Genomic DNA, 22,918 nt, shown 5'->3' on the forward strand with positions numbered 1-22,918 from the left:
CCAGCAATGGGGCTCTAAATGGCTGATTTTAGCACATCCATGCATGGGGTTCTAGATGGAAACACACTCTGGAAGGGGTTCTAGGTTGGCACATACCTGTGAATCACGTTCTAAGCCAGTGCATGCCTGGGAATAGGGTTCTAGATCAGAGCACTCCTGTGGGTTGGGGTTCTAGATTGGAGAACACACTGGAATGGGGTTCTGGATTGCAGCTTAGTGCCCGGTTGGGACGTGTTTCTGTTACACTCACCGAGCCAGAAGCGCATGGGCAGCGAGGGAGGCCAGTGGCACAAAGAGCCGCATGTGGCTCCCGGCTCCGCTCTGTCATCTACCTCTTCCCAGCCAGGCAGCGGTTGTTTTCAGGGTCCGTCGCAGCGCAGTCCTGGCAGCCGTTGCTGTCGCAGCGCAGCAGGGGCACATGGCGCAGCCGGTGCCAGGCCTGCAGCAGGTCCTGGCGGGTCACAACAGGCCTCAAGTCATAGCTGAAGATCTTCTGGAACACGAAGGCCTTGTAGTTGTTGTCGATGGCCGAGAAGGCAGCACTGGTCATCTGCACAATGTTGGAGCGCCCGGCCTCGCGCAGACACTTGGTGGAGCAGGGCGAGTTGAAGGTGAATAAGATCAGGCAGCTGTTCTGGCCGTAGGTCCTGGCCATGAGCTGGGCCACAAGGCTGTTTGGGCCGGAGAGAAGACGCCACTCGCTGTGCTCCGTGAATTTCCTACTCTGTGTAGTCACTTCCTTTGGCCGGGCGGCCACGATGTTCCCGCTGGGCGGGTTATACAAGGCACCAAAAAGGCCAATCGTCTTTCTCATGTCTGCTAGCTGGGTCATGGGCAGATAGGTGGCCACATCCTGGGGGTCGCTGCAGGTGGCATGGGGCAGTGTGGCAGCAAAGGCGTATTGCTTGTTGACTCCGCCGTTACTGAAAGAGGGCAGGAGACAGAGGGGTCAGGGGGCACCAGGCTCCTGGGACTGAGCCAAGAGATGCCAAGTGAAAGGGAGAGAAAGGGGAATAGGCCTGAAAAACCAACCCAGCTCTGGACTCCACCTACCCCTGCAGCCCCAGAATCGCCCCTCCCAGCTGTGGGCTCCGTCACCCCCCTCGCCCCCAGAATCGCCCCTAGCATCGACCCGGTGTGTGATCTAATGCAGGGGTCAGTGCATCCCTGGCATGCTGGGTGCTCTCTGCCCTCAGTTCGGTGTCTCTAGTGCCTGGCACAATAGCAGACCCCTGCTCTCAGGTGGGGTCTGGGCAGAGCCGGGCCCACTGGGGCCCCCCTGACCTTGCTGGGCATCCCTACGAACCAGTGGGATTGAACCAGGGCCATTCTCTGCTGCCCTTCGCAGCTGGGCTACAGAGGCAGGGAAGGACAGAGACAAACCCCAGGCTGGTCACTCACTTGTTCACATGGTCCACGATTTTTTTGAGCGCGGCCAGGTCAATGGTCCCGGCGGTCTCTGGCCCGAAGCAGAGGAGAAGGGGCAGCAGCAGGAGTCCAGCCCTGGGCATCTGTCCCTGCACCTGAACAGAACCCCACAGCGTCAGCACCCCTGAGCCCTGGGCACAACCCAGAGCCCCTTGACCCACATCCACTAGCCCCTGCTGGGCTACTGACAGGAGAGGGGGCAAGGGATACCCCCATGGGGCTCAATAGGTCAGTAAACAGTGGGGCACGGGGGGAATCATCAGGGTTTCCATGGGCAGGAGAAGGTGGGGGGAGGGAGCACTCCCCTGGGGCTTCATGGGGCAGGGAAGGTGGGGAGCAGAGGAGACTCCCCCAGGGCTCTATGGGGCAGGAGTGTTGGAGGAAGGGGGTGCTCACCTGGGGGTCCAAGGGGAAGGAGTAGTTAGAGGACAGAGGGGGGACTCCCCTGAGGCTCCATGGGGTGGGGTAGGTGTGGATCAGGGGGCGCCCCTGGGCTCCATGGGATAAGGGTGGTGGGGGAAAGGTGGGGCTCACCTGGGGCTCCATGGTAGGCGGTGAAGGGTCTGTGTCTCTGTTGACAGATGCTCACACCTGCTCCTGGTGCGACAGGCTCCCAGCCCTGCTCTGTTTGGCCCCTGGCAGATCGGGAGTGGCTGTAGGGCGGGAGCTGCTGGCCACAGACACTGGGATCTGGGGGCAGGGAACAGGGTGGGGAGCTGAACAGGGGCTTTGAGAACTTCCTCCTGCTCTCGGCCAGACAGCAGTGTGGGGCAGGTGAGTCACTGCTCGGCTCAAACCTGGGCAAGTTACCTCCCTGGGCTGGCATGTCTCACACCACCCTGAGGAAAACTTTATGAGGTCTCTGTGGTCAGTGCCCAGATAAATACATGTCCCCATCAAGGAAATGTGGGACCAGACCCCCACATGGTGTAAAGCAGGATCGCTGCATTGCAATCAGAGGGCCCTGGTCCCCAGCTGGTGTCAGTTGGCCCTGCTCTATTGGAGAGGGAATTTTGGTAATATGTGTAGGCATTCCTCAGTTTCCCTCTTTGCTTTACATTGCTCTGTAATGTACATGGCCTATAAACAGTTCTTGGGGCAGAGCCAGAGACTCGGGGTGTCAGGTCATGCCACTGTCTGGGATGGAACCAATGGGTCAGTAAAGGCCTGGCTGAAACCGACCCAGATCAATGAAGAAGCTGGAAAGACAACGGGCTAGCAACCAACAAGCAAGAGGAAGTGGATTTTTTCCCATGTCTCTGCAGGGAAGTCGGGCAAAGGCCCCACCTGGAGAACCGAGGGGATAGGTGCCAGCTGGCTGGGTGAAGAACCGGCCTTTGCAGAGAGAGACACACGCACCAGGAACTCAGGGCAAAGGGACAGAGACAGAGCCACAGTGGTTTCTAGGGTCACATGGTTCAAAGCAGGGTTGGCCACGCAGAACTCTCTCTTATCTCTCCTCTGACAGCCTGAACAGTGATTACACTGACCGGGTTGTGTATTGGGGGGTGACCTGCCCCTATCACAAATGGCAGGTTCTTGTCCTGTGCGGCTACTTTATAGTTTCAGAGTAGCAGCCGTGTTAGTCTGTATCCGCAAAAAGAACAGGAGTCCTTGTGGCACCTTAGAGACTAACAAATTTATTAGAGCATAAACTTTCATGGGCTACAGCCCTCTTCATCGGATGCATACAATGGAACATATAGCAAGAAGATATATATATACACATACAGAGAAGGTGGAAGTTGCCATACAAACTGTAAGAGGTTTCAGAGTAGCAGTTGTGTCAGTCTGTATTCGCAAAAAGAACAGGAGTCCTTGTGGCACCTTAGAGACTAACAAATTTATTTGAGCATAAGCTTTCGTGGGCTGCGGCTCACCTCATCGGATGCAAGAGGCTAATTAATTAAGATGAGCTGTTAGCAGCAGGAGAAAAAAAAAACTTCTGTAGCCAACTTGATTATCACTACAAAAGTTTTTTTTTTTTTTTATGTATGGCAACTTCCACCTTCTCTGTATACAGAGAAGCTTATGCTCTAATAAATTTGTTAGTCTCTAAGGTGCCACAAGGACTCCTGTTCTTCTTACTTTACAGTTAACTGAGAAGATGGCAGCTGGTGAAACACACCCAGAAAGGGTATTTAATACACAGAATATCCTGGGCAAGGATCTATACACACAATGGTTAGAATAAGCACAGTAAAGTAGGTTCTGGCATGGCTCATACTTCCCGTCCTGCATTGTGCATACTTACAGCTTACGGGGACCGCTGGAAGCAGAGATGGAAGGGGAAGAAAGCGGTGCCAACCAGAAGGAAGGTCCTGATTCCGTTTACACTGTTTCTGGGATCCGACAAAGCCAAAGAAATGGGAAGTGGGGGTGGTATTTTATACCCTTCCTTGTGGTAACAGCATGGCTTTGAACCGTATTTGATCCTTAACCCTGATTATAATAAGGTCATTAGCTGACTTGATCCATATGAAGCTTTTGGGAATTCCACAATATTAAGCATTAATATTCATGATTTGCATCACATATTTCTTAATTCCTGTATGTAAATGCGGTCTAACTGCTTAGTCATTGCATGGCAACTTAATTGCTAAAGGCCCCCAACACTCCCGTCTCGCAGAATCCTGTGGTGTACTGGAGCACTTCATGGTTATCCGCTGGTAGATGAGGAGAGTGTAAAATATCTGACCTAGGACAGGTCATCTCCTTAGATTTACAGTATTCAGCTACCTCCCAGCCGTCAGCATAACTTCCCTTCCCTCCCCCCCCCCCCCAGCCCCCGCCACCGGGCCTCGTGCTAACATCACAAGCCTTTAATCCTAGCAAGCTTAAGAACCATTTCCTTAAATCAGCCCCCGCGCCAGGATCCTGTTGTGCTCAGCACTGTACATTAGGCTCTAGAACAGGGGAGGGCAAAATATTTGGCCCAAGGGCCATGAATGCTCACGAAATTGGGGTTGGGGTGTGGGAGGGGTGAGGGCTCTGGCTAGGGGTGCAGGCTCTGGGGTGGGGCCAGAAATGAGGAGTTCAGGGTGCAGGAGGGGGCTCCAGGCTTGGGCAGGGGCTTGGGGTGCGGGAGATGGATCAGGGCTAGGGCAGGGGGTTGGGTCACAGGAGGGGGTCAGGGGTGCAGGCTCCAGGCGGCGCTTACCTCAAGCAGCTCCTGGAAGCAGTAGCATGTCCCTCCTCCGGCTCCTATGCAGGGGTGTAGCCAGGCGGCTCTGTGCACTGCCCTGTCCGCAGGCACCACCCCTGCAGCTCCCAGCCAAAGATCAGAAGACAGGACACTGGGCTAGATGGACTGTTGGTCTCACCCAGTATGGCCGTTCTTATGTTCTTATAAATAGACTAGTGAATAATAGTAAGGTATGAGTTGTTGACTAAGAGATAGTTACTTTGTATATTTTGACATGTGATGTTGATAACTTGTCTTTTAATGGTTTCTAAAGCATTAACTTTTTGAATCTCAGCATGTACTGATGTTAAGTAATTGTCTGACTCTCTCCCCCACCCCCACCCCATCATAATTTCCTGCAACTCTGAACATTCAAACAAATAAAAATCTAAAACTAGTTTAAAATAAACATGGATCTCTGTCAAAATTGTAACCAAACAAATCAAATGGTTTGGGGCATCTCTAGCCAACCCCAATAGTAGTCCGTCTTGTGTGTTACCTTTTAGGACATTGATCCATAAGCATTTAAGATCATTTGCTTCCGAGTTGCCAGTGACTCAGAAACAAGTAATGCCATTTTTGACATTCCTTCCCCCTTTGCGCTCCTGAACCTTCCTCAATAGGTTCTAACCACGGATTTTTAACATGCCAGTCACGGGAATCCTCTCGCCAGGTTTCAGTATCCAGCTGGTGAGGCGCAGAATTTCCTGCTTACTTCTGTGTCTGTCTCTTGTTGCTTTAACGCAGTCGATGAGTCAGTCCTTTGGGCACATCCCTGAGAGCCACCTCTCCCCTGCCCTGTTTTTCCTGAAAAGCTGTATGGTTTGTGACCGGGGAAATGGCATCTGATTAATTGAGACAGGATCAGATTTGGTTTTAGGCTCTTTGAAACCTTGGATTGTTTTTCATGAAACACTCATTTAACTCAAACACCTGAGCCACCGTAGGGAGAAAAGATGTCTTTGTTGAAGGTTCTTTGTAAAGCTCTAACTTGCAGATCCCCCAGCCCTTGCTCCTTGGCTGAAGGGCTAAGAAAATATCTGCTTCCGTAGCTCTTCCAAGGGCGGCTTCAAGAAAAGCAAGGAAGAAAAGACCCATTAAGTCTGATATTTCTAAAACAAAACCAAGCTGTGAAATGGTCATGCTCTCTGTAACCTAAGCCCTCCTGCAGGGCGAAGAGTCCAGCAGTCATTCTGCGGGCATTGCTCTGGGCACAGGGACACACACACACTCTGATCTCATTCATGGAGACTCAGCTTTGGGTCTCGCTTAGTTTATCCTTTCTTTTCCTGCAAGGCACAGTGCTTCACCGAGCATCTCCACTGCTGCAGTGGAGGCCAAGGAATACTGGGCCTGCACAGAACTTGGAAGCACTGTGACGGGTTGGGTCACAGAGATGCCCTTGTGACTGCCACCTGATGTGCTAGGACTACCTCTGAGCCCGTTTTCCCTGCCAGCTTGGGACTTCAGTACCTTGCCTTGTTGAGCCAGACACAGTAGCCTGCTACAAACACAGACCCAGGTCTGAACCACGTCCCCCACAAGCTGCAGGCTTAACTGAAAACAGCTTAAGGAGTGTTCCTGTCTCCAGCACTCAAATACACAGCTCCCCATGGGGTCCGAACACCAAATAAATCTGTTTTACTCTCTATAAAGCTTATACAGGGTAAACTCATAAATTGTTCACCCTCTATAACACTGATAGAGAGATATGCACAGCTGTTCACTCCCCCAGATATTAATATTTGCTCCGGGTTAATTAATAAGTAAAAAGTGATTTTATTAAGTATATCAAGAGTAGGATTTAAGTGGTTCCAAGTAATAACAGACAGAACAAAGTAAGTTACCAAGCAAAATAAAACAAAAACACGCAAGTCTAAGCCTAATACAGTAGGAAACTAAATGCAGGTAAATCTCACCATCAGAGATGTTCCAATAAACTTCTTTGACAGACTAGCCTCTTTCCTAGTCTGGGTCCAGCAATCACTCACAACCCCGTAGTTACTGTCCTTTGTTCCAGTTTCTTTCAGGCATCTCTTTGGGGTGGAGAGGCTATCTCTTGAACCAGCTGAAGACAAAATGGAGGGGTTTCCAGCGGCTTATATAGTCTCTCTCTTGTGGGTGGAAACCCCTCTCTTCTCCTGTGTAAAATCTCGTCAACAAGATGGAGTTTTGCAGTCACCTGGGCAAGTCACATGTCTATGAATGATTCAGCTTTTTGCAGGCCAACACCATTGTTTCATGTTAGTTTGAGCGTTCCCAGGAAAGCTCAAATGTGGATTGGCCTCTCCCAAGGTCCATTGTTAGCTAAGTACTCCCCATTACTTGAATAAGCCTTCACAAGCTGTTAACCAAATCTGCCTTATGTGCTTCCTACAGCAAACACTTTAAATGCAAGCATAGAGCTCATAACTTCAGATATAAAAATGATACATGCATACAAATAGGATGGATACAGTCAGTAGAACATAACCTTTGCAAAGATATGTTACATGGCATATCTAGCATAAAACATATTCCAGTTATGTCATATTTGCACTCATAAGCATATTTCTATAAAGCATTATGGGGTGCAACATCACAAGCATCATCTAGGACAGGAGTCTCAAACTCAAATGACCACGAGGGCAACATGAGGACTAGTACATTGGCCTGAGGGCCGCATCACTGACCCCCCGCCCCCACTGCCCTGGCCCTACCCCCATTCCAACCCCTTCCCCGAAATCCCCACCCCAACTCCGCCCCCTCCCTGCCCCCAGGGGAGCAGGTTGCAGCAGGGGGCTCAGGGCAGGGGGTCGGGGTGCAGGAGGGGTGCAGGGTGCTGCAGGGGGCTCAGGGCAGGGGGTAGGGTGCAGGAGACGTGCGGGGTGTGGCAGGGGGTCGGGGTGCAGGAGGGGTGCAGGGTGCAGCAGGGGGCTCAGGGCAGGGGGTTGGGGTTCAGGAGGGCTGTGGGGTGCGACAGGTATCAGGGTGCAGGAGGGGTGCAGCAGGGGGCTCAGGGCAGGGGGTTTGGGGGGTGGGCTCCGGCCTGGCTGGAACGGGGGGGGGGGGGGGTCTGTGTGTTGCCTGACCGTGCCTCCAAGCACCGCCCCCGCAGCTCCCATTGGCTGGGAACAGGGAACCACGGCCAATGGGAGCTTCAGGGGAGGTACCTGGAGGCAGGACCAGGGCAACACACAGACCCCTGTGCCCCTCCCTCCCCCAGGTTCCGGGCACTTTCCGGTGCGGGGGCAGGGCAGGCAGGCAGGGAGGGAGCCTGCCCTGCCCTGCCCTGCCCTGCCCCCGGTGCGCACCAGGCTGGAGCCGCTCTAGGTAAGCATTGGGGAGGGGCGGGGGGGAACCGGGGAGCTGGCTTGCCGCAGAAAATAACCCCATGGGCCACGTGTTTGAGACCCCTGATCTAGGACCTCAGGAGGCCTGTAAATTTACTGGCATCCAGTTTCTGGGGCCTAGCCCCATCCGCGCGCACAGCAGGACCGTCGTTTCCCTAGCTTTGTCTTGGAGATCTGTAGAGTGTAAGGCTAAAAGGAACCATTAGCCCATCCAGTCTGACCTCCTGTATAGCACAGGATCATTCCCCTGCGTTCAGCCCAATCACTTGTGATTGACTAAAGATAGAGACTTCACCACGGCCCTTGGGAGTTTGCTCCGATGGTCAATTACCTGCTAAAAAATTTCTTCCTAAGTCGAATTTGTCTGGCTTCAGCTTCCAGCCATTGGTCGCTTTTCTCTGCTAGCTTCAAGAGCCAGTTAGCCCCTGGGATTTTCCTTCGGTGCTTATCCACCGTACTCACAGCCCCTCTCGAGCTTTCTGATCAGCGACGCTGAGTGAGCCCTGTAAATCCAATGGGAGTTGGGTACCTCTGAGGATCGGCGCCTCACAATCTTTGTAACAGGATGGCTGCTACCTGAGCACCTTCTCTCGGCAGGCTCCCCCCGTTTTTCCTCTCTTTAGGGCCCTTTAAAACACCCAGAGGCTTTCCCTGGTGAACGATACCCCAGCTGGGGGCTGGTTTAATATCGGGACCAGCTTAGGAGAACCCAGAGTCCGAAGCTTAATCCATCCCAATGACACAAAAAGTCCACGCTTAGCTCTGGCATCGGCTTCTTCCACACCAGCATCCGTTGTCCATTTCCCACCTGCCCCAAACCCCCAGGGGTTCTGTGTGTCCCATCCTCCCCATTCACACCTCACCTGGGCCTGGCTCTCCCAGCCTCCATGGCCCAGTGGCTGATGCTGCCACTCGGCGTGGAACAACCCTGGAGGGAGGTCGACCCCCTCACTCCACATTCGGGCCAATCAAAATGTTTCCTTCTGATTTCGACCCTTTTAAAGAATGTGTTTAAAACTCCAGTTAAAGCTTCAAGTGAAACGTTGCTGGCGAGCGGCCCGGCGGACGTTAGCCTTTGGAACACGCCCCCAGGCCCCATTTCCACCCAAAAGTTGTTTTAAAAGGCTTCCAGTTGAGAAAGGGGCCAAACCCGCCGCGTTCCCGGCGAGGGCTCCGCTTTCCCCGAGGCGCCGGTTCCCCGTTTAAAAACGGTTAGTCAGGAAAATGACCAGCCCCTCCCCCAGCCTTGACATAGACTCACAGACTTTAAGGCCAGAAGGGTCCATGGTGATCACCCAGTCTGACCTCCTGCATCATCGCAGGCCACAGAACCTCACCCACTCACTCCTGTAACAGACCTCACCTCTGGCTGAGTTACCGAAGTCCTCAAATCAGGGTTTAAAGACGTCAAGTTACAGAGAATCCACTATTTGCACTCATTTAAAACGCCTCTTCCCAGCCCTGCTCCTGTTCCGGGAAGGGAAGCCGGCTGGGGCAGCTGGGACATGGGGTAGCTGGGGCTGCCCAGTGCTGGGGGGGCTCCTGGCACTGGGGCCACGCTGCCCAGTGCTCCAGGGCAGGGGGGACTGCGAGCTACCAGCCACTCCAGTGCTGGGAAGGGAGGGTGTCATAAATATAAAGGGAAGGGTAAACCCCTTTAAAATCCCTCCTGGCCAGAGGAAAAATCCTCTCACCTGTAAAGGGTTAAGAAGCTAAAGGTAACCTCACTGGCACCTGACCAAAATGACCAACGAAGAGACAAGATACTTTCAAAAGCTGGGAGGAGGGAGAAAAACAAAAGGTCTGTGTCTGTCTGTGTGATGCTTTGGCCGGGGACAGAACAGGAATGGAGTCTTAGAATTTAGTAAGTAATCTAGCTAGCTATGTGTTAGATTATGATTTCTTTAAATGGCTGAGAAAATAGCTGTGCTGAATAGAGTGAATATTCCTGTCTGTGTGTCTTTTTTGTAACTTAAGGTTTTGCCTAGAGGGATTCTCTATGTTTTGAATCTAATTACCCTGTAAGGTGTCTACCATCCATTTAAGATTAAACTTTATAAGTTTATGGAGGAGACGGTATAATGGGATAACATGGTTTTGGTAATTAAATATTCATGGTAAATAGGCCCAATGGCCTGTGATGGGATATTAGATGGGATGGGATCTGAGTTACCCAGGAAAGAATTTTCTGTAGTATCTGGCTGATGAATCTTGCCCACATGCTCAGGGTTTAGCTGATTGCCATATTTGGGGTGGGGAAGGAATTTTCCTCCAGGGCAGATTGGAAGAGGCCCTGGAGGTTTTTCGCCTTCCTCTGTAGCATGGGGCACGGGTCACTTGCTGGAGGATTCTCTGCTCCTTGAAGTCTTTAAACCACGATTTGAGGACTTCAGTAGCACAGACATAGGTGAGAGGTTTTTCGCAGGAGTGGTGGGTGAAATTCTGTGGCCTGCGTTGTGCAGGAGGTCAGACTAGATGACCATAATGGTCCCTTCTGACCTTAATATCTATGAATCCTGATTTTACAGAGGTGATTCCTTTTTACTTCTATTAAAAGTCTTCTTGTAAGGAAACTAAATGCTTTTTCATTGTTCTAAGATCCAAGGGTTTGGGTCTGTGGTCACCTATGCAAATTGGTGAGGATTTTTACCAAACCTTCCCCAGGAAGTGGGGTGCAAGGGTTGGGAGAATTTTGGGGGGAAAGATGTTTCCAAACTACGTTTTTTCAGGAACCCAGATAAAGTTTGGCGGTGGCAGTGGAAGTCCAAGGGCAAAGGGTAAAATAGTTTGTACCTTGGGGAAGTTTTAACCTAAGCTGGTAAAAGTAAGCTTAGGAGGTTTTCATGCAGGTCCCCACATCTGTACCCTAGAGTTCTGAGTGGGGAAGGAACCTTGACAGAGGGTCTGCGTGCCACCCACCTGCCTGCCCTGTGCTCTGCGGCTGGGGGCCACATGCCTGCCCGATGCTCTGGGGAGTGGGGCAAGGCCACGCGCTGCCCACGAGCCCAGTGCTGCAGGGGGCCACCCGCCCGGTGCTCTGGGGTTGGGGGCGGGGGGCTGGCTGCTGCGCGGGAGTCGGGGTTTGGAGGGGAAGGGTGCGGGAGGGGCAGCACCTCAGCAGGAAGGGGTGGACCAGGACTGGGACTAGCCTCCCCAAGCCAGTGGTTCACCCACCACCTATGTCCCACCACCTACTGTACGCCACTGAACATCTGATCGCGGCGGGCGGGAGGCGCTGGGGGGAGCGGGAGAGGAGCTGATTGGCAGGTGGGAGGAGCTGGGAGGGAAGGAGAGGAGCTGATCGGGGTGGGAGGAGCTGGGAAGGAGTGGGAGGAATTGATCGATGGGCGGGAGGCACGGGGGGAGGGGGAGGAGCTGATCGGCGGGCGAGAGAAGCTGGGAGGGAAGGGGAAGAGCTGATAGAGGGTGGGAGGAGCTGGGAGGGTGTGGGAGGGGCTGATAGGTGGGTGGGAGGCACTGGGAGGGAAGAGGAGGAGCTGATGGGGGTGGGAAAAGCTGGGAGGGAAGGGGAGGAGCTGATCGGTGCAGCTGCTGGTGGGTGCTGAGCACCCACTATTTTTTCCCCATGGGTGCTCCAGCCTCAGAGCACTGAGGGGGTCCGCACCTGTGACCCGTGCCCCAGGCAGGAGGCTTTCTTGGCACCACTCAGTGAGGTGTTGGTAGCAAACTTAGTTAATAGTCCCAAGAAAACATAAACAAAAGTTCTTTTCCCTTTCCTGGGCTCCAGGGTCAGTTCTTTCCCACTCTCCTACAGAGGCCGCTGACTCTCAGGGCTTTTCCCCTCTGGGACTCTCCCTTCTTCCAGGGCCAGTCACAGGGGCCAGCGGGACTCCCTGCCCTCTACTCAGTCCTCCTCTGGACCATCTGCCAGGGAGTTCCCCTTCTCCAGAGTCTACCAGAGAAACAAGACCATCTGGTTCCTAGCCGATCACCTGGGAGGGCCACTGATCTGTCACAGGGCCCAAGTCCTCAAGGGTTAGCTAGCCTGTGACAAGCTCCCATAGGTCTTCTCCGTGTGGTTTTGGTTTCGAGTTCTCTGTGACGCCTGATCTCAGTTGGATAAAACACGAGAGATTCTGTGTAACTGGACATGTGACCCAGCTGTGCAGCGTGACTTTCTGGCCCTCTCCGGAAGTCTGGTCAGAGGTGGCAGATGCTGCACTGAAGAAGTTAGCCCCGAGGGTTGTGCACTAGCAGGTTGTGCTTTTAGACCTGGGGGGCACCAGGGTTCGATCCTGCAGCCAGGATTGGTGGTTGTGCGGAAGGAGTGAGAGCAGAAGGACCGGGTGGGGCCTCTGCTCGGTCTGTGACACTATGGACAACATCTCTCGGTAACCCGTAGCTTTCGAGCTTTGCTCTCAGAGACCCCTCATGGGTGCTGCCCGCCAGCTCCCAGGCTCTTTGGCTTCTTGATTCAATCTTGCCACGGGAGTGGGGGTAGCAGGAGGAGACAGCAGACATGGGGGAGATTGTGTAAATGCCGGGGCGGGGAGGAGATGAAGGAAGCAGCAGGCCAAGGGAAGAGACAATTATTACTTGTCTTACAGAGCCCCAATCCTTGATCAGGACCCCGGAGTGCTAGGCACTGTACTTTATTAGGTGTATTACAGTAGTGTGAAGTGCCCCACTCATGGCCCAGGAGCAGGGGCGCCGGAACCAGGAGGCTGTGACGGGGCAGGGTGAACCCTCCATTGTGAGTTGACGAAGCCAAGCCCCCTTTGCTCTATTGAGCATGCTCCAGGTGCACTGGTATAAAAGGGAGCAGCTCAGCTCAGTTGGGGCTGACCGCCGGGGAGGAAGGACGTGCTCTGTTGGCTCCAGATCAGCCCAAGCCCGAGGCCATGGAAAATGGAGACGCTGTAACCCAAGCAGACGCTAAGGTTCCCCCGAGACCCTGCTGCGTCAGGAGTCGCCAGGGACAGCACAGACTGGGGAACCCGGAGACAACAGAGACAGGAAATACTGTAGGAAGAAGCCCAAAGGAATTAGACAGTGGCCTGGTTAGCGAACCGGAGTTTGGAGTCAGGGTGTTTCAATCGGAACCGCCTACCCGCTGACTCAGCAGCACGGGCCTGTGCCCCTACCAGGGCCCTGGGCTGGGGTCCAGTGGAGAGGGAGAGCCTGCACCGCCCCCTACCAGGGCTGCCACCCCCTTCCTTGTGTGTGACAGCCCCCTTCCCGACTGACTTCAGCCACTAGGCCTCACTGCCCTGCCAAGAAGGGCGAATCTGCGGACTCTGGCTGCTAGGCCTCACTGTCTTGTCATCCTGGGCGAACACACTGATTGGGGCTACGAGGCCTTACTCCACCGCTAACAGGGGCGAATCTATTGACGCTGGCCATTGGGCCGTATTACCCTGTCTCACTGGAGCGAACTTACGAACTGTAGCCACTGGGCCTTACTGCCCTGCCGACTGGGGCCCATTTATTGACTCTGGCCATTGGGCCACACTCCCCTACTAAGAAGGGAGAGCATATAGAGTGGGGTCAGGAGCGTGATGGGGTGCACTTGCCCCGCACTGGACGGGGTTTTCCCCAACCCTGTCACAGAGGGCCACATGCACCCGCTGTTCTACTTGGGTGTAGAAGCCTCCGGCAGGGGCTGCGCTTTATGGTGGGGGAGCTGGCTGATCAGGCGATCAGCTGCCCCATTGTGAAGTGCAGCCCCTGCCAGCGGTGCCAGGCTTTTCCCAATGGGGGGTGGCTGAGGTAGCCCTTAGCCCCCCCTTTGCCATGGGGCCCCACCCTTTGGCCAAGCCGGAAGTCAGAGCTGGGCTGTGGTAAGAGTGGTCCTGGGAGCCCTGGACCATCCACCTGCCTGGGGGGCAGGCTGGGAGCTGCTCTCGGGCCCCCTGGTCCCCCAACCCAGGGAAGCTGGAGGGTCTGGTGCTCCCTAGAGCACCTTGGACATCCTGGGTGGCTCTAACCATGACCTGACTCTAGCTTCTGGCCTGACCAGGGGGCAGGGCCTCAGGGGGAGAGGCGGAGCAGGGGTGGAGTCACGGTTCCAGCACCGGTGGCCCCCCCACTTCTACACAGGTTCTGGCACTCCTGCCCAGGACCCAGATGTGTTAGGTGCAGTACAAACACAGAACAAAGGGATGGTCCCAGCCCCAAAGAGCCGACAATCTGGGTATAAGCCAAGAGACACCAGGTGGAAACAGGCAGACAGGAGGGACAGGGAGACACTATTGGTCCGCGTGGTGGGCAGGGGTCTCAGCTCATCAACCCACTACCTGGTGTTGAGTTATCTGTCAACACAGCAGCAAAGGGGAGTTTTAGGGTGGGGTTGGGCGGCGGATAATGAGGCAGCTTTGTGGGGGTTCAGGGAGAGCTCTTCCCAAGCGTGATGGGCAGCGGAGAGACAGCACCCCGGGGGGGAGCGCCCCTAGTGACCCCTGGAGTTGTGCTGCCATGGTGCGGTGCGCTCCCCTACGGGTACTGCTCGGGGGAAAACTTCCGGCACCGGTGCACGTGGCGAACACGCACACCTATTCTGGAATGGACACGAGCAACACATCTCAAAGAACACCAGGTACGGAAAAGGTAACTGTCTTATCCCCACCCGAGCGACCCTCTCTCATTTCCTATCGAGATGTCGGCTCCCGCCTCCAGCCGGCCTGTGATTCCCAGCCTGCATCACCCCCTCGGCACCTTTCTTCTTTGAGTGATTGCTCATGTGCATTCCACAATAGGTGATTTCAAGCTATATCTGTTGGAGGTGGGTAGGAGTTCCCAGACTCTGTGGACGGAGCACAGCCCTGCCGAACCCAGCGTCCTCCCTGGTCTGGGAGACGGTCGCATAATGTGAGGTGAACGTGTGAACCGAAGACCCTGTGGCAGCCCTACAAATGTCCTGGATAGGGACATGGGCCACAAATGCAGCCGACAAGGCTTGCGCCTTAGTAGAGTGCACCCTCACAATTGGCAGGGGGGGACTCCTGTCAGGTCATAACAGGTACAGATACACAAGGTGATCCAATTGGAGAGCCGCCAAGCAGAGATCAGCCGACCTCTCATGTGCTCGGCTGAGGCGATGAACAGGTGCAAAGACTTCCTGGATGGCTTTGTACCGTCTAGGTAAAAGGTCAGAGCCCGTCTCACATCCAGCATGTGGAGGCAATGCTCCTCACTGGACCCACTGGGTGTGGGACAGAGCACCGGCAGGAAAATATCCTGACCCATGTGGTAGGCAGAGATCACCTTGGGGAGGAACGAAGGATGTGGTTGGAGCTGGACCTTATCCTTATGGAATATCGTGTACGGGGGCTCAGAGGTCAAGGCCTGGAGCTCCGAGACCCGCCTCGCCAACATGATCGCCACCAGGAAGGCTATCTTCCATGAGAGGTGTGACCATGAGCATGTAGCTAGCGGCTCAAACTGGGGGCCCATCAACCTGGTCAGCACCAAGTTCAGGTCCCACTGAAGGACTGGGGGCCTAACGTATGGGAAGAGACTATCCAATCCCTTAAGGAGTCGGCCAGTCATAGCATGGGAGAACACTGTGTGGCCCTGCACCAGCGGGTGGAAGGCCGATATGGCCGCCAAGTGCACCTTGACAGACGAGGGTGCTAGGCCTTGGGCTCTAAGGTGAAGGAGGTAGTCTAAAATTAGCTGAATCGGAGCAGCCACAGGCGAAACGCCCCGATCAGCCGCCCAGCCAGAAAACCGAGACCACTTAGCCAGATAGGCCTGACGTGTGGAGGGGCATCTACTTTCCACTAGGACACGCTGAACCCCTTCCAAGCACGTCTTTTCTTCCTGACCTAACCATTGAGCAGCCAACTCTGTGAGTTGGAGTGCCGCTAGGTTGGGGTGGAGGAGGCAGCCCTGGTCCTGGAAGAGCAGGTCTGGGTGGGACGGTAACAGCCATGGCAGGGCAACTGCCAGGCTTGTGAGAGTCCTGTACCAATGTTGCCTGGGCCATGCCGGGCCAATCAGGAGGATCTGGGCCCTGTCCATTTTTATCTTCTCTGAGACCTTGTCAATCAGCAGGATCGGGGGAAAGGCATAGAGCACCTGGCCCTACCAGGATAGGAGGAAGGCATCAGAGATGGCGCCCACGCCCAATGCCCCCCGGAGCAGAAGCGGGGACACTGGCGGTTCTGCTGTGTCGCGAACAGGTCCACCTGGGGAGTGCCCCACTTTTGGGAAATCCACCTCTGGGTGTAGTGACCACTCGGGCCGAGAGGAGAAGGCACTCGGTAAGTGGTGGTAAATGTCGTGGGCTATGCAGAAGTCCCACAGCCTAAGGGCTTCCTGGCAGAGGGCTGAGGAACGGGCCCCGCCCTGCCTGTTGATGTAGAACATCGAGGCCGTGTTATCCATGAGAATCCTGACCACCCAGCCCTCCAGGTGTGAGCAGAAGGCCATGCATGCCAGCCGTACCGCCTGAGCTCCTAGGTGTTTATATGCAGGGCAAGGTCCTATACGGACCACAGAACCTTGGGTCTGAACGTCTCCCATATGGGCTCCCCACCCCAGGTCCGAAGCATCGGACACCAGCTCCATGGATGGGGGCCTGCCCCTGAATGGGACCCCGTGAAGCATGTTCCCCAGGGAGGACCACCATCACAGAGAGGACTTTGTCCATCTGGTCTCTGGACTGGGAGAATACTGAGGCCAACCAGAGCTGGAGCGGCCGCATCCTGAGTCTGGTGTGACGAACCACATACGTGCACGCCGACATATGACCCAGGAGCTGGAGGCATGCTCTGGCTGTGGTCATGGGGAACCTTGTGACTGTGCTGATGAGCTCCCTCAGGGTCTCGAACCTGTCTGGTGGGAGGGACGCCCTGGCCCACACCGTGTCCAGAACTGCCCTGATAAACTCTATGCACTGCACAGGGACTAACGGGGACTTGGTGGTGTTTACCAACAGGCCCAGAGTGGTGCACATGGACAGGAGTGCCACATAGTCCTGCACCTGCAACCTTAAGCTGCCCTTGACCAGCCAGTCATCAAGATAGGGGAAGATCTGGACCCCCCCCAACCCCGACATCTGAGGTAAGCTGCCACCACAGACATACACTTTGTGAATCCTGGGAGCCGCGGATAGGCCAAATGGGAGGACTGTAAACTGGTATTCCTGCCCAACAGTGAAACCGATGAAACGTTTGTGTCCCTCGAATATATGAATATGGAAGTACGCATTCTGCAGATCGAGGGCAGCGTACCAGTCCCTAGGATCCAGGGAGAGGATGTTGGAGGCCAGAGAGACCATGTGAAACTTGAGCTTTAAAGTATACTGGTTCAGGCCTCGCAGGTCCAGGATGGGCCTGAGCCCCCCCTTTGGCCTTCGGGATAAGGAGGTAGCGGGAGTAGAAACCTGTCTGTCTGAACTCCACTGGTACCACCTCCACTGCTCCTAAGCGTTTCTTATAGGCCCTTGACTTTTTATAAGGGGGCTCATATTTAGAGTGGGTGACCTGGGTGGGAGCCTGCTGCGGCTAAAACTTTGTCCTGGCCAGGGCTGGGACATAGAGGCCGAGGGTCTTAAACATTGTACGGGAATCTTTCAGGCCGTGCAATTTCACATCCGTCTGTTCCGCAAACAGGGCCTTGCCATCAGACGGAAGGTTCTGTAACGAGTTCTGCACCTCGCTGAACAACCCAGACAGCAGGAGCTACGATGCCCTCCTCATGGATACTGCAGAGGCCATGGACCTTGCAGCCGAATCTGCACCATTGGAGGCTGCCTGAAGGGCTGCCCTGGCAGCAGCCATACCCTCTTCCACCAGAGCCCTGAACTCCTTTTTGTCACGCTTTTGGAGGGAGTCCTCGAATTTGGGCAGAGAGCCCTACAAACTGAACTCATACCTCCCCAGGAGGGCCTGGTGCTTCGCCACCCTTAATTGGAAACTGGAGGATGAATAAACTTTTCTGTCAAATAGATCCAGCCTCCGTGTGTCCTTATTTTTGGGAGTAGGGGCTGGTTGCCCTTGCCTCTCCCTGTGGTTGACCAACTCCACCACTAGGGAGCGGTGCTGCAGTGGGGACCTCAAGTGAAGGGGACAGCATCTATGCCAGTACGACGGGCTACAGTAGCCTCTAGGAAACGAAAACCTCCAGCGCCGACTGTCCCGGTGTCGACGGGACATGTTCCTCTCGTGAGGTCTATGGTCCCTTGAGGCAGAGTGATGCTTGGAACCCCTGCCAGTTGGTACTCAGCCAGACAGCCTGGTGGGGGTTGACAGTGACAGGCGCAAACTGTACACGGGACGGTTGCTGAGCGGGGAATGGCATCGGGAACCTTCCCTAGACCGTGACCGGTACTGTCCAGATGGTGACTGCGGGGATCCAAGCAGCGGCTTACCTCCGGACCGGGGAGCCAACGGTGGCGGTGCCTCTGGTACCACCAGAGACAAAGTCCCAGGCCGCCTGCAGGGCCTCCAGCATGGAGGGCATCCGGCCGGCCGGGGAGGCAGCCTCGGAGTGGGCCAGGCTACTCCGCTCAACTTGAGTCAGAGGCTGGGAGGGTAATGGGGACCTAGAACTGCCCAACGCGGGCCTAGTCTCTCCCCTAGTCTTGCTCTGGTGTCTTGGCGGACACTACCTCTTCTTAGCCTTCTTAGAGTGTCCCGTGGACAGGGAGCAGTGCCGGCTGGTGGAGGGCACCAGAGGGTCGCCGTACACTGATGCTGCAGTGCTCGGTGCCAACTCGGAGCGGCGCAATGGTGCCGGGGTCAAGGCCAACTCCATCAAAATGACTCGGAGCTGAATGTCCCTTTTGGTCCGAGGCTTGAAGGATCTGCAAATCTTGCAGCGATCGCTGAGATGGGTCTCTCCCAGACAGCAAAAACAGTCTGTGGGCGGATTACTCACTGGCATCAGCTGCTTGCAAGTGTCACACGACTTAAAGCTTGGGGCACGGGGCCTGCCCCAACCTGGGTGCACTGACTAACTCTATGCTAACTAAAAACTACTTCAACTCCAGGTGCTACTAGCTATGAACTAACAAAGCCCACGAGGGAAGCTACAGCAAAGCTGGAGCAGAGCAGTTCCGCTGCACCTTCACTAACAGCAAGAAGGAACTGAGGGTGGGGGGAGCACAGCCCCTCCTTATACTGCGCCACGGCGGTGCCACTCCCGGGGGGGCGCTCCCCCCTATGGGTACTGCTAGGGGAAAAACTTCCTGCAGTGGTGCACGTGGCAAGCACACACACCTATTGTGGAATAAGCAATCACAGAATCATAGAATATCAGGGTTGGAAGGGACCTCAGGAGGTCATCTAGTCCAACCCCCTGCTCAAAAGCAGGACCGATCCCCAACTAAATCATCCCAGCCAGGGCTTTGTCAAGCCTGACCTTAAAAACTTCTAAGGAAGGAGATTCTACCACCTCCCTAGGTAACACATTCCAGTGTTTCACCACCCTCCTAGTGAAAAAGTTTTTCCTAATATCCAACCTAAACCTCCCCCACTGCAACTTGAGACCATTACTCCTTGTTCTGTCATCAGCTACCACTGAGAATAGTCTAGAACTATCCTCTCTGGAACCACCTCTCAGGTAGTTGAAAGCAGCTATCAAATCCCCCCTCATTCTTCTCTTCTGCAGACTAAACATCCCCAGTTCCCTCAGCCTCTCCTCATAAGTCATGTGTTCCAGACCCCTAATCATTTTTGTTGCCCTTCGCTGGACTCTCTCCAATTTATCCACATCCTTCTTGTAGTGTGGGGCCCAAAACTGGACACAGTACTCCAGATGAGGCCTCACCAATGATCACTTGAAGATCTTAGGGGAGCTGATATGGGGGCTGCCAGCCCACCCTGGTTCCAAGCCCCGGCCAGCTCGCTCCAACAGGCTGCTCTTCCTGCAAGCAGTGGACAAAGCAGGCGGCTGCCAAACAAGTTATAAGGGAGCATGGTGCAACTTTAAATGAGCCTGTTCCCTATTTGATCAGCAACGTAACAATGAAACATTAACCGAATGATGTTTTAAGTGAGGAGTTACCGTATCAGGTCCATTATGGTAGTTCTAGGCCCCCTCCTCTCACTCATGGCACTAGACCCCATTGTGCTAGGCTAGAGCAGAGACAGGTGGTCAGCTCTTTGGGGGCAGGGACTGAGCGCAAGGAGAAAGGACTCCCTGGTCCTTCCTGTTGAGCTAGACATCTCTGCCACCAGCACCCCACAGAGCCCTGGCAACCAGGGGGTGCAGCCAGCAGCATGGGGAGCCCACGGTGGCCAAAGGAAACATCCCAGATTGCTCTACCCTGAGAAATCTAGTGTTTGGCTAATTACCCACTCATGGTTGTGACACTGCTTCCTGTATTTTTCATAGTTATATTATAATATGATTGTGTCAATCAATGTATTTTGTGCAAGATGAGTCATGTGAGGTATCATTGAAATGGTTATGAGTTGCTGGATTTGATTATCCTATTCATATGCATGTATCATTTTTGCATCTAAAGTTAGGAATATTAACTATACATCTGTCCCTGCAAGCATTTGCACTTGGGGAACGCCCACCACACAGAATGCAATCAGACTAACTGGGAACCATCAATGGACCATTTGGGAGAATAGGTCTTTGAAGATGCTAATCTCTCAGCTTCCTGTGGATGCTGCAAATAAACTTTTCAGTTATGATTGCAGGGTCATGTGATCAAGTCCCGTGGTACTGGAATCCATATTGGAATACCAGTGTTTTTCCACTGACTGGCATGGGAACTAAGTTTGAAAACAAAAGGTTCCTGCCCCATGCAAAACCTATTTAAGGCTGGGGAGTGACATAATCAGGATCATTCTTCACTGAATCCCCACCCAAGATGACTGGAAAAGTCAGAAACAAAGACTTGGGGGAGGAGAAGATAAAGAGCTGAGCCCAGGCTGGAAGGGCATCAGGTCTGTGAAAGAAATACCTGGAGTTTTAAGCTGCAAGCAAGAGCAGCTCGCTTCCAAGAATCTGCAATCTGCCTAAAACAGCATTTAGGATGAGAATTTGCTACATTTATCACTTTCTGTAGTACCTTGAGTTTAGTTTACGTGTTTTATTTGCTCCGTAATCTACTTGGATTTGTTTACTATCCCTTTATTATAATGTACAATCTAGCTTTTGTAGCTGTTAAATTTTTTGTTTTCTCAAACCAGGTTGTAGAATTCATAACTGGGGCACAAAGCTGTGTATATCTTCCTCCACCTGAGGGAGGAGGAAAATTTCATACGCTTACGCTGTAGTTCTCTGTGCAGCACAAGACAATACAATTTTGGGTTTACACTCCATGGAAGGGGGGCACTTGAGTGCTGGGCAATTGCTTAGCTGAGCACTCCTACGTAGAGCTGATCTTAGCATCTGTCTGAAACTGCAACTGGGTGTGCCCCTACCTACGTGTGCGCTGGAAGGCTGGTGAGTCGGGGGAGCTCAGTGGTACCCCAGTTTTAAGTGGCAGCCCAGGGGGAACCCATCACAATGGTCTCTGGGGCTCAGAGAGCCACACTGGATAAAAGAGGGAGCTGGCCATGCAGCAGGATGCTTGTTCCAAGCGAAGGCCTGGATGAACACGTAACCACAGAAAAACTCCCTGGTGGGGGTTGGGGGACTGACCGCCCCAGACAGAGCCCTTGCTGATCTCTGGTAAGAGGTCCGGTTGTAGGTTCTTTGGTTTAAAATGTTTTGTGCAATGCTTTCACCTTAAGAATAAATATATTTGCTTAGGAAGAGCTGGGGGGTAGCTAACTGCTTTCTCCGCAGAGGCTATAAACACAAAGTGTAGGCACTGGGCTGTTAGGCCATCCGACTTGCTGGGGAATTCACACTGGAGCCTGGTAACTGTGCAGCCTAGAAATACTCTGGCCAGGAGGGAGAGACCGCATGGTCTGGTGAAGAGCAGGGAGCCTGACAGGAGCAGCAGACCTGAACCGATACACACACCCTGGTAAGCTCTCTGGAGAAGGCTCCAGTTCTTTGCTATACAGACAGCACCAAGCCGTGGGGGACTGCAGTACAGCTGATTACAGCCCCAAAGCCCAATTTGAAGTTCTGACCCAAAGCATGAATATGGTGCCCTGCCTTTCCCATCATCAGCAGCGGGCATCCACTGAGCCCACTTGTGGCAGCTGTAGGAAATCACCATTAAACCTGCACAGATTGGAGCTAGACATTTACACTCTCCATTGTACCATCAGCCACCCTGACACCAGAGTATCATGCAGCTGCCAGGGGTAGATGCAGGCAGAGTAGAGACAGCTGCTATGAGGAGGAAGGTGGTGAAGGGGAAATTGGGGCCCATGGCAGGATCATTCATGCCTCAAGACACAGAACTATGCCAGGGTGAGGGGAGCATGGCAGACGCTCCAGAGCTTTACTTAGACATTCACAGAGGGGAATCACTGAATTCAGGGGACCATGCTCTTAGGAGGAGCCAGTTTAAATCCTCTTCAAATCCTGTCTGCATTTGTCTTTTCTGCTACTTGTAACTCCTAAAACTAAAATCCCTGAGTTACCTATTTCTACACCAGCACGATCTTAATTTCATTCTTTCCCTCTACAGAATTACTTTTTTTGGGAAGGTCTGTTTAAATGTTTCAAACCCCTAAGCTGCTGCTGGACAGACTAGAGTCAGCATGCTTCCCCAGCACCATGGCCTGTTTACACAGCATAGCTTTGGCCATGGCTGGTGTGCACACCGACCCTGTTAAGGATTGAAATCCCTCCTATACACCCTGCATTATGGCAGAGCTGGCTGCAAAATTAAAAAATCCTCCCCTCTATTTCTGTCAATGTCTAAAATTCCCATGGAGAAAGTTTTAGTGTGGTAGCCATTAGTCTGTATCAGCAAAAACAACGGGGAGTCCTTGTGGCACCTTAGAGACTAACAAATTTATTTGGGCATAAGCTTTCGTGGGCTAGAATCCACTTCATCAGATGCATGGAGTGGAAAATACAAGAGCAGGTATGAAAATAGGAGAGTTGCCTTACCAAATTGAGGTCAGTCTAACTAGACAATTAA

General features: G+C 53.6%; 1 long non-coding RNA gene across 2 annotated transcripts; it reads left to right on the forward strand.

Moving 5' to 3' along the window:
• Nucleotides 1-7,809: 7,809 nt before the first annotated feature.
• On the forward strand, nt 7,810-17,859 carry LOC125628007 (uncharacterized). Of its 2 annotated transcripts, none has more exons than XR_007354127.2 (4): nt 7,810-7,924; nt 15,958-16,169; nt 16,847-16,971; nt 17,523-17,859. It is a non-coding gene; the product is annotated as an uncharacterized LOC125628007 (long non-coding RNA). The 2 variants fall into 2 exon arrangements; XR_007354126.2 differs by having other exon boundaries at nt 15,961-16,169.
• The last annotated feature ends 5,059 nt before the right edge of the window (nt 17,860-22,918 follow it).

The sequence above is a fragment of the Caretta caretta genome, chromosome 23, assembly GCF_965140235.1.
Source record: "Caretta caretta isolate rCarCar2 chromosome 23, rCarCar1.hap1, whole genome shotgun sequence".
NCBI classification, from domain to species: domain Eukaryota; kingdom Metazoa; phylum Chordata; order Testudines; family Cheloniidae; genus Caretta; species Caretta caretta.